The sequence below is a fragment of the Schistocerca nitens genome, chromosome 12 (genome assembly GCF_023898315.1).
Source record: "Schistocerca nitens isolate TAMUIC-IGC-003100 chromosome 12, iqSchNite1.1, whole genome shotgun sequence".
Lineage (NCBI taxonomy): Eukaryota > Metazoa > Arthropoda > Insecta > Orthoptera > Acrididae > Schistocerca > Schistocerca nitens.
In genome coordinates this window covers 114,192,977-114,203,539 of record NC_064625.1, presented here as the reverse complement: position 1 = coordinate 114,203,539, position 10,563 = coordinate 114,192,977, and the positions used below count along the sequence as shown (strand labels likewise).

Below are 10,563 nucleotides of genomic sequence, written 5' to 3'. Positions count from 1 at the left end.
GCTGCCTACAGACGTATACACAGTTTCTAAGCGTAATTCATGTGTTACTGTATTAAACCTTTAATCTAAGATTATACCTGTTAGTCATTAGAATATTGCAGTATTTTAATTTTTGAAATAATAGGAGAACCTAAAATGGAATTTTTTGCCGCTGGAATCCGTCACATACACAACCTGCGAATGAACAGTGCTTCAGGTTAGCCGTTTAGTATAGCCATTTAGTAACACAGATGTTTGTGAAATGATTCGTTTACAGTATCGTGTTTATATATTTTCTACAATTCTTAGATTATATACTTAATACGCCACTGTGCCAATACAAGATGGAAAACCACAATTTAAAGATACAATATGGCTTTATAATGATGGTGAGTACGCGTCTTTGATTCATAATCAAAACGTCTCCGGTCCCGGGTTCGATCCCCGCCACTGCCTAAATTTTGATAAATAATCAGCATTGGCAGCCGAAGACTTCCGGCATAAGAAGTCAGCCTCATTCTGCCAACGGCCTTGTCAAAGAGGGCGGAGGAGCGGATAGAGGTTCAGGTCTATTGTCGTAGGGGTGGGAAATTGCCCCTAGAGGCGGAAGAATCAGCAATGATCAACGACATGAGGATGCAGAAGGCAATGGAAACCACTGCATTAAAGACACGTAACGTGTATCCACAGGACATGTGGCCTGTAATTGAAGAAGTGTCATCATGATCTCTCCATTGGCAAAAGATTCCGGAATAGTCCCCCATTCGGATCTCCGGGAGGGGACTCCAAGGGGGAGGTTACCATGAGGAAAAGATTGAATAATCAACGAAAGGATAACGTTCTACGAGTCTGGGCGTGGAATGTCAGAAGCTTGAACGTTGTAGGGAAACTAGAAAATCTGAAAAGGGAAATGCAAAGGCTCAATCTAGATATAGTAGCGGTCAGTGAAGTGAAGTGGAAGGAAGACAAGGATTTCTGGTCAGATTAGTATCGGGTAATATCAACAGCAGCAGAAAATGGTATAACAGGTGTAGGATTCGTTATGAATAGGAAGGTAGGGCAGAGGGTGTGTTACTGTGAACAGTTCAGTGACCAGGTTGTTCTAATCAGAATCGACAGCAGACCAACACCGACAACCATAGTTCAGGTATACATGCCGACGTCGCAAGCTGAAGATGAACAGATAGAGAAAGTGTATGAGGATATTGAAAGGATAATGCAGTATGTAAAGGGGGATGAAAATCTAATAGTCATGGGCGACTGGAATGCAGTTGTAGGGGAAGGAGTAGAAGAAAAGGTTACAGGAGAATATGGGCTTGGGACGAGGAATGAAAGAGGAGAAAGACTAATTGAGTTCTGTAACAAGTTTCAGCTAGTAATAGCGAATACCCTGTTCCAGAATCACAGGAGGAGGAGGTATACTTGGAAAAGGCCGGGAGATGCGGGAACATTTCAATTAGATTACTTCATGGTCAGACAGAGATTCCGAAATCAGATACTGGATTGTAAGGCGTACCCAGGAGCAGATATAGACTCAGATCACAATATAGTAGTGATGAAGAGTAGGCTGAAGTTCAAGACATTAGTCAGGAAGAATCAATACGCAAAGAAGTGGGATACGGAAGTACTAAGGAATGACGAGATACGTTTGAAGTTCTCTAACGCTGTAGATACAGCAATAAGGAATAGCGCAGTAGGCAGTACAGTTGAAGAGGAAAGGACATCTCTAAAAAGGGCCATCACAGAAGTTGGGAAGGAAAACTTAGGTACAAATAAGGTAGCTGCGAAGGAACCATGGGTAACAGAAGAAATACTTCAGTTGATTGATGAAAGGAGGAAGTACAAACACGTTCCGGGAAAATCAGGAATACAGAAATACAAGTCGCTGAGGAATGAAATAAACAGGAAGTGCAGGGAAGCTAAGAAGAAATCGCTGTAGGAAAAATGTGAAGACATCGAAAAAGATATGATTGTCGGAAGGTCAGATCAGCATACAGGAAAGTCAAAACAATTTTTGGTGACATTAAAAACAACGGTGGTAACGTTAAGAGTGCAACGGGAATTTCACTGTTAAATGCAGAGGAGAGAGCAGATAGGTGGAAAGAATACATTGAAAGCCTTTATGAGGGTGAAGATTTGTCTGATGTGATAGAAGAAGAAACAGGAGTCGATTTAGAAGAGATAGGGACCCAGTATTAGAATCGGAATTTAAAAGAGCTTTGGAGGACTTACGGTCAAATAAGGCAGAAGGGATAGATAACATTCCATCAGAATTTCTAAAATCATTGGGGGAAGTGGCAACAAAACGACTATTCACGTTGGTGTGTAGAATATATGAGTCTGGCGACATACCATCTGACTTTCTGAAAAGCATCATCCACACAATTCCGAAGACGGCAAGAGCTGACAAGTGCGAGAATTATCGCACAATCAGCTTAACAACTCATGCATCGAAGCTGCTTACAAGAATAATATACAGAAGAATGGAAAAGAAAATTGAGAATGCGCTAGGTGACGATCAGTTTGGCTTTAGGAAAAGTAAAGGGAAGAGAGAGGCAATTCTGACGTTACGGCTAATAATGGAAGCAAGGCTAAAGAAAAATCAAGACACTTTCATAGGATTTGTCGACCTGGAAAAAGCGTTCGACAATATAAAATGGTGCAAGCTGTTCGAAATTCTGAAAAAGTAGGGGTAAGCTATAGGGAGAGACGGGTCATATACAATATGTACAACAACCAAGAGGGAATAATAAGAGTGGACGATCAAGAACGAAGTGCTCGTATTAAGAAGGGTGTAGCCTTTCGCCCCTACTCTTCAATCTGTACATCGAGGAAGCAATGATGGAAATAAAAGAAAGGTTCAGGAGTGGAATTAAAATACAAGGTGAAAGGATATCAATGATACGATTCGCTGATGACATTGCTATCCTGAGTGAAAGTGAAGAAGAATTAAATGATCTGCTGAACGGAATGGTCTAATGAGTACAGAGTATAGTTTGAGAGTAAACCGGAGAAATACGAAGGTAATGAGAAGTAGTAGAAAGGAGAACAGCGAGAAACTTAACATCAGGATTGATGGTCACGAAGTCAATGAAGTTAAGGAATTCTGCTACCTAGGCAGTAAAATAACCAATGACGGACGGAGCAAGGAGTACATCAAAAGCAGACTCGCTATGGCAAAAAAGGCATTTCTGGCCAAGAGAAGTCTACTAATATCAAATACCGGCCTTAATTTGAGGAAGAAATTTCTGAGGATGTACGTCTGGAGTACAGCATTGTATGGTAGTGAAACATGGACTGTGGGAAAACCGGAAAAGAAGAGAATCGAAGCATTTGAGATGTGGTGCTATAAACGAATTTTGAAAATTAGGTGCACTGGTAAGGTAAGGAATGAGGAGGTTCTACGCAGAATCGGAGAGGAAAGGAATACGTGGAAAACACTGATAAGGAGAAGGGACAGGATGATAGGACATCTGCTAAGACATGAGGGAATTACTTCCATGGTACTAGAGGGAGCTGTAGAGGGCAAAAACTGTAGAGGAAGACAGAGATTGGAATACGTCAAGCAAATAATTGAGGACGTAGGTTGCAAGTGCTACTCTGAGATGAAGAGGTTAGCACAGGAAAGTAATTCGTGACGGGCCGCATCAAACGAGTCAGTAGACTGATGACCCAAAAAAAAAAAAAAAAAAAAAAAAAAAAAAAAAAATGATGACTGTGTCAGTCGCTTTCCTGGGTGTTACCTGCTTCTGACTTTGTGATAGAATACCGTCATGTGGACATTTGCTATGATGCTTCTAAGAAAATATGCTCCTAAAATTACATGTTTCGTTTCTTCTATACAGCTGTTGTATTAACGAACGTCGAGCCACCCTAGTGCAATAAGTATCAGCAAGTAGTAGCAGTGATCTGCTGACCTTAGCAAACAAACTCGGACAAACCGCGTTTCCTCCATCTCCAGCGGACGATGGCTGCTCGAATGGAGATCCGATATCCTACAGCCGGTTCGGCTATTCACAGTCGAACTGCCGGAATAACAAGGCCGGAGATTCGGGGTCGCGCTAGCGGCAGGAGGTCGTTTCTGAGTGCTTAGGAGGGGAAGACGGACGAAACGTCGCAAGGAAATAACACAGTCACTCCAACAGAGCTCGTCTTCGTAACAGCCAGCGCGGCGGGAAAGTTGACCCAACCGCCACGGTTTATGGTTGCGTCTATCTTCCGGTTCCTTACTCCAGTTTAGCAAAAAGCTGTAAAGTCTCAGCTTCATATTTTTAAAATCAATCTCGTGTGCCTGCGATATCCTCTCCCAAGGAAATCGTTAAGTGTACCAACCCATCGCATACAGTAAACTATTAAACCGTTGGATAGGCAGACTGCGAAGATGATCGTGCATTGTTTTCCGGATTAGCTATTTAGTAACATAGATGTTTGTGTCCTTTAGGTTCACGCTACAATTTCTTTTCCTGTTGTTTGCCTAGAGCTTTCCTCCATTTCGCGTTAGAACATTCCGCTTTAGAACAAGAGTTGATGGTTCCACTTCTTATTTTCGCACGCAAACTTCGCCAGTAAATTTTCCTTTCCTAGTTCGTTCAAACTAAACTAAACTAATGTAAACTCCGTCCGAACAGACCTCGCAAGGCCCAACGGTATCGTCCGACCGCCGTGTCATCCTCAGCCTATATCTACCACTGGATGCGGACATGGAGGGCCAAGTGGTCAGCACATCTCTCTCCCGGCCGTTGCCGGTTTTTGTGACCGGAGCCGCTACTTCTCAGGTAAATAGCTCCTTATTTGGACTCAAAACGGATCAGTGCCACCCGCTTGCTAACAGCGCTCTCCAGACAAGGGCCGTGACCCATCCAAATGATGCCCAAGCCCGACAGTGCTTAACTGCGGTCATCTTGTAAGTAGGCTGTTTAGGTTTTTATGTTGGTAACGCCACGTAGCGCTCTGTATGTAAATCACTGACTGTGCTGTGTGAAGTCTGTGGCTGGCTGGCATTGTTGGAATATTGTAGTGTTGGGCAGTTGGATGTAAACAGCGCATAGCGTTGTGCAGTTGGAGGTGAGCCGCCAGCAGTGGTGGATGTGGGGAGAGAAATGGCGGAGTTTTGAGAGCGGACGATCTGGACGTGTGTCCATTAGAGACAGTAAATTTGTAAGACTGGATGTCATGAACTGATATATTATGACTTTTGAACACTAGTAAGGTAAATACATTGATTGTTGTCTATCAAAATCTTTCATTTGCTAACTGTGCATATCGGTGGTTAGTGCCTTCAGTAGTTAGAATCTTTTATTTAGCTGGCAGTAGTGGCGCTCGCTGTATTGCAGTAGTTCGAGTAACGAAGATTTTTGTGAGGTAAGTGATTTGTGGAAGGTGTAGGTTAATGTTAGTCAGGGCTATTCTTTTTTAAGGATTATTGAAAGTCAGATTGCGTTGCGCTAAAAATATTGTGTGTCAGTTTAGTGATGATCAGAATAAGTAAAGAGAGAAATGTCTGAGTACGTTCAGTTTTGCTCAGCCGTTTGAAAATCAAATAACGTAAGATGTTTATCAGCACAATCATTCATTAATTTTTTCCAAGGGGACGTTTCAGTCTGACAGAAACATGGGTACCAGTGCGGCAAGTCTATTTGGGAGCCTGAAATTCTGAAAATTTGCAGAGAGCTCCTATCATCCTAAATGCAAGCCACACTTCTCTTCTTATGCAGGTACTCAGACACATCTGAGATAACATTTTTTTCAATTATAGACAGGTGCCCCACAATTGTGGGTCATTTTCTGAAAACTGGATCACCAGTGAATTCATTAAAGGTTAGACTTATCTAAATGATTCCACTTCAGCTGTTATTGCCTGATTTCTGATTATTTCTATCTAACGCTTTTACAGGGTCGGCAAAAAAGGAATAAATCTGCGGTCGGTTATTCTTCGACTGTAATGGCATAGCGCACCATCAGTTGTTGTCACAAGGTCGAATGATCTGTCAAGATTGCTAGTGGTACGTTCAACGTCGTTTGAAACAATAAAGAAGACGACCGATATTTATTGCAAAAACTGGGTTTCGCGTCATAATAATGCACCTACTCACACGTCAGTGTTTGTTCCTGAAGTTTTGGTTAAACCCAATACTCTAATGATGGCCAAGCCTCCATGTTCACGAGACACAGTCCCACATGAATATTTTTTGTTCCCAAAAATAAAGAAAAACATATGTGATGTTATGCTTTGCGAAAAAATTAACTATTTTTTTTAGAGCACTTGCCCGCGAAAGGCAGAGGTCCCGAGTTCGACTCTCGGTCGGGCACACAGTTTTAATCTGCCAGGAAGATTCAACTATTTTTTTTTTGTTCGAGCATCTGGCAGCAAGATAACAGCAAGCGCAACAAGTACAATGACGGACCATAATTAACCTCGTGGTAAAGAAACTCGACAGTGTGGTGAAATCAGTTCTGGAAAGGGGCTTTATTTTGCACGTACACCGACTGCCATACCTGCCGCAGATTCCATCTGTGGTACAGAACAAGCAATTTTCAGCCTCGCCACATCCAATATCCTTCACTGTCTATTTAATGCATATTACGAACACGCCTTCAGCCCCCCCCCCTCTCCCTCCCCCCTTTCCATCACTCCAGTTGGGTATTTCGGGAAAATTGCAATATCTTTTCACTGTAAACTTGTCGACGTAGCCCTCCTCATGCAAACATTTACAAAGAATTGCGCTGTTAGCATGTTCGAGAAAGTAATGTGTCATGGCAGTGGCAGGGATCGCTATATATGACATGCTACATATGATAAATATGGAAGAGACAAATGATACGGATGAGAAAATAAGTAATCGGCATTCAGTTTATTCTTACGCGGAAGAAAGATAGAAAAAGAGCATTGAGTGAGTCTCTTCCACACAGTGGTTTTTTTGGAAGTGGAGATTTGGGCAGGGCGGGAGAACTATGTTTCGTGGTCATTCGATCGATGCCTGCCTTGAGTCACTGGACTCCCGGCCTCCGTTGGGTGGTGATAAGCGCACACTTCACTGATTTTGGTGAAATTTAAGAGTCACAATTTTAAGAGTGCGAGTCATATTAGAAGCAACCCGTTACTTGCTTACTTTGCAATGCGACTTGCCCTGCTTCGTTTACCTGTAATTTATGGTATCTTTCTGTATGGATGACTTTGATTTTTTGAGCCGCCCAGATGATCACATGTCTTTGTGTGTTTCTCCATACGGTCTTCCAGATTTTTTGGTACCTCCACACATTTTTAACGTCATTTTGTGATTGGATCTAAGTTTTAGAGAACTACACAATACAGTCACATTAATGAGACCATCGCCTATGTTCGACATAAAACCGCAGTAGCCGCTAACAAACGGCAAATGGCAGCACTAGCAGTGGAGGGGATATAAAGCACATCGACTGGACGCGGATAACACTGAAGTTGTTGTAATAATCCGGAAGCGGTGTGATTTATGTGACGTCCAAATGGTTGGCTTTTGGAGCAAGGCTCGAAGGATTTCTGGAATACCCATGTTTGTAAACTGCTCACGTGTATCCTTGGTTAAAGCATACCGTGAATGTATATGACGGTAGTATCTGTTCCAGAACGAACAGTTACCGTGGATGACCATGCAGCTTTGCTAGAAATGAAATGATGATTAAATGGACACACTAGCTGCAAACAGGCGTTGATGTACTTCATTGGGGACATGTTGAAAATGTGTGCCCCGACTGGGACTCGAACCCGGGATCTCCTGCTTACATGGCAGACGCTCTATCCAACTGAGCCACCGCGGGCACAGAGGATAGTGCGTCTGCAGATACTTATCCCTTGCACGCTCCCCGTGAGATCCACATTCCCGACATGTCCACACCACTACATTCGTAGTGCGCCTAATAGATGTTTGCCCATCATACTCAACCTGTTTGCAGCTAGGGTGTCCATTTAGTTATCATTTCATTTCTAGCAAAGCTGCATGGTCATCCACGGTAACTGTTCGTTCTGGAACAGATACTACCGTCATATATAGTTAAAAAATATGGCTTCCCGGCCATTGACCTTCTTGTGCGAACGCACACGCTATGCCCGAACTCGTACGGGACTTGGTAGATTATTCTGCCACGAGTACTGAGTATGATGGGCAAACATCTACTAGGCGCACTACGAATGTAGTGGTGTGGACATGTTGGGAATGTGGATCTCACGGGGAGCGTGCAAGGGATAACTCCCTGCAGACGCACTATCCTCTGTGCCCGCGGTGGCTCAGATGGATAGAGCGTCTGCCATGTAAGCAGGAGATCCCGGGTTCGAGTCCCGGTCGGGGCACACATTTTCAACATGTCCCCAATGAAGTACATCAACGCCTGTTTGCAGCTAGGGTGTCCATTTAATTATCATTTCATACCGTGAATGCAAAATGGCACAATCCGAAACCAGCACTGACGCAGCTGTTGGCCATGGCAGTGAAATCGACGGTTGCTAAGATGCGCACGGGTGAATAGACGTCCAATCTTTTAGCAGCTGACTCCCCCGGTGAAACAAGGTGCTACATCGTTGCTGCGTATGGTCTTCCGCAGCAGGCGCTTAATGCACGCACCCATCTCGACTGCCGTTCATCGGCGATGAAGGCTACAATTTGCACGCCACTAGTGCAACTGGGCATCAACTGAGGTGTGACAAGTGGCCTTGTCACGTGACTCACGGCTTACGCTCCATGACACTGCCATTCCTTTTATGGCCTGCAGCAACAGTGTCTTCCGTCACTTGACCCCACCTTCTGCCGTCCTGCGGGTGTAGACTGCTGCAGTAGCACTCTAACCTGTGTAAACCCTCTGACGTTGCAGTTGTCAGGAGCAAGTATCAAGCTTGCTGCCTCTGCTGAGACGTACATTTTCGTTGAGCCGTGCTGCGGCTCGCGTTGGCGCAGTTTGTAAGTTTCCGTCCTCTGTTGGAGGCCAGACGGTATCGTTTAGTTGGCATGGTTGCGGTAGTTTGTCTTCTTCTCGTGCTCATTGGCGCCATTCGGTTTCGCAGGCGTTGCCTGTCCGCCACTGGCAGCAGCGGCGGTTATCGATATATAGTAACTGTAGCCCTATATTTGGGGGAACGTCGTTGTTCTATCGGGTCGTGTGAGTGTAGCAGATCGGTTGGGGACTCAGGAGGAGCCAGGTCCGCGCAGTGCGAGAACACGCCGGGACCGCTGGCGGAACGCATGGACTGCCGGATGGAAGGGCTGTGGGCACGATGGTGCACGACCTCGTCGTACACCGGATCCAGCAAGCTTTAAGATGAATGCATTTCAATCCAAATAGAGAAACCTCTACCATTGTGACATTTCGCGATTTTCCAGTGGCTTGGGTTCGTGTAGCTCAGGGCTTCACAACATACGTGCTCGCGGAGCAAGCTGTGAGCAGCAAGGCGCGAGCACGGAGCAGCGCGAGCACGCTACCCCCACTACCGGACCAGAGCGGGGAGTGGGGATAGTTCAAAATGGCTCTGAGCACTATGCGACTTAACTTCTGAGGTCATCAGTCGTCTAGAACTTAGAACTAATTAAACCTAACTAACCTAAGGACATCACACACATCCATGCCCGAGGCAGGATTCGAACCTGCGACCGTAGCGGTCACGCGGTTCCAGACTGAAGCGCCTTTAACCGCACGGCCACACCGGCCGGCAGTGGGGAGAGTCACGTGGGGGACGCAACAGCTGCCACCAGTCAATGTAAATCCGCGGCCACCTGCAGGGATATCACTCACGAATTATTACTGCTCAAAAAAATGGTTCAAATGGCTCTGAGCACTATGGGACTCAACTGCTGTGGTCATAAGTCCCCTAGAACTTAGAACTACTTAAACCTAACTAACCTAAGGACAGCACACAACACCCAGCCATCACGAGGCAGAGAAAATCCCTAACCCCGCCGGGAATCGAACCCGGGAACCCGGGCGTGGGAAGCGAGAACGCTACCGCACGACCACGAGATGCGGGCAATTATTACTGCGACAAATGAAACAAATAAAGGAGAATGTACACATGCCACATAATTTTATTAGCTTAGTGTATGCCTCTACATTCGCATTAATTTGTGAACTGTTTCACAATAAGAGGTGTCACTGAAGTGTGGGATTCTCGGTTAACTTGTACTTTTTGCCCTTTACAATTGCGTCTATGTTCGGAGTAATTGTTCTTGTGCATTTTAGGCGCAGCGTGCAGTTTAAATTTCGATCGGACAATGCGTTTCTCAGGCGCGTCTTGTTACATTTCATTGCAGAGAACAGTTGTTCACAAACATACGTGGAACCGAACATTGATATTATTGTAGTCGCCAGTTTGTGCAAACGAGGAAATCTATCCTGAGGGAAGTGTCTGTAGAATTCCAAAATGTTTTTCTCGTTCTGAAATTTGTCTCTGTACTCTCTGTCACACTGCAGGTCAATAATTTCTTGCTGCAGCTCGGGACGAATCTCTTAAATGTTCGCTGAATATGGAGAGAACAGATCAAAATCACTGTCTAGTGCTGTCAGATCTTGAAAGCGCTGATCAACTAAACTATGTGAATAACGTTCACAGTCTTTGTGAACATC

General features: G+C 44.6%; 1 non-coding gene across 1 annotated transcript; it reads left to right on the top strand.

Moving 5' to 3' along the window:
• Nucleotides 1-8,227: 8,227 nt before the first annotated feature.
• Trnat-ugu (transfer RNA threonine (anticodon UGU)) lies at nt 8,228-8,302 on the top strand. The gene has a single exon. It is a non-coding gene; the product is annotated as a tRNA-Thr (tRNA).
• The last annotated feature ends 2,261 nt before the right edge of the window (nt 8,303-10,563 follow it).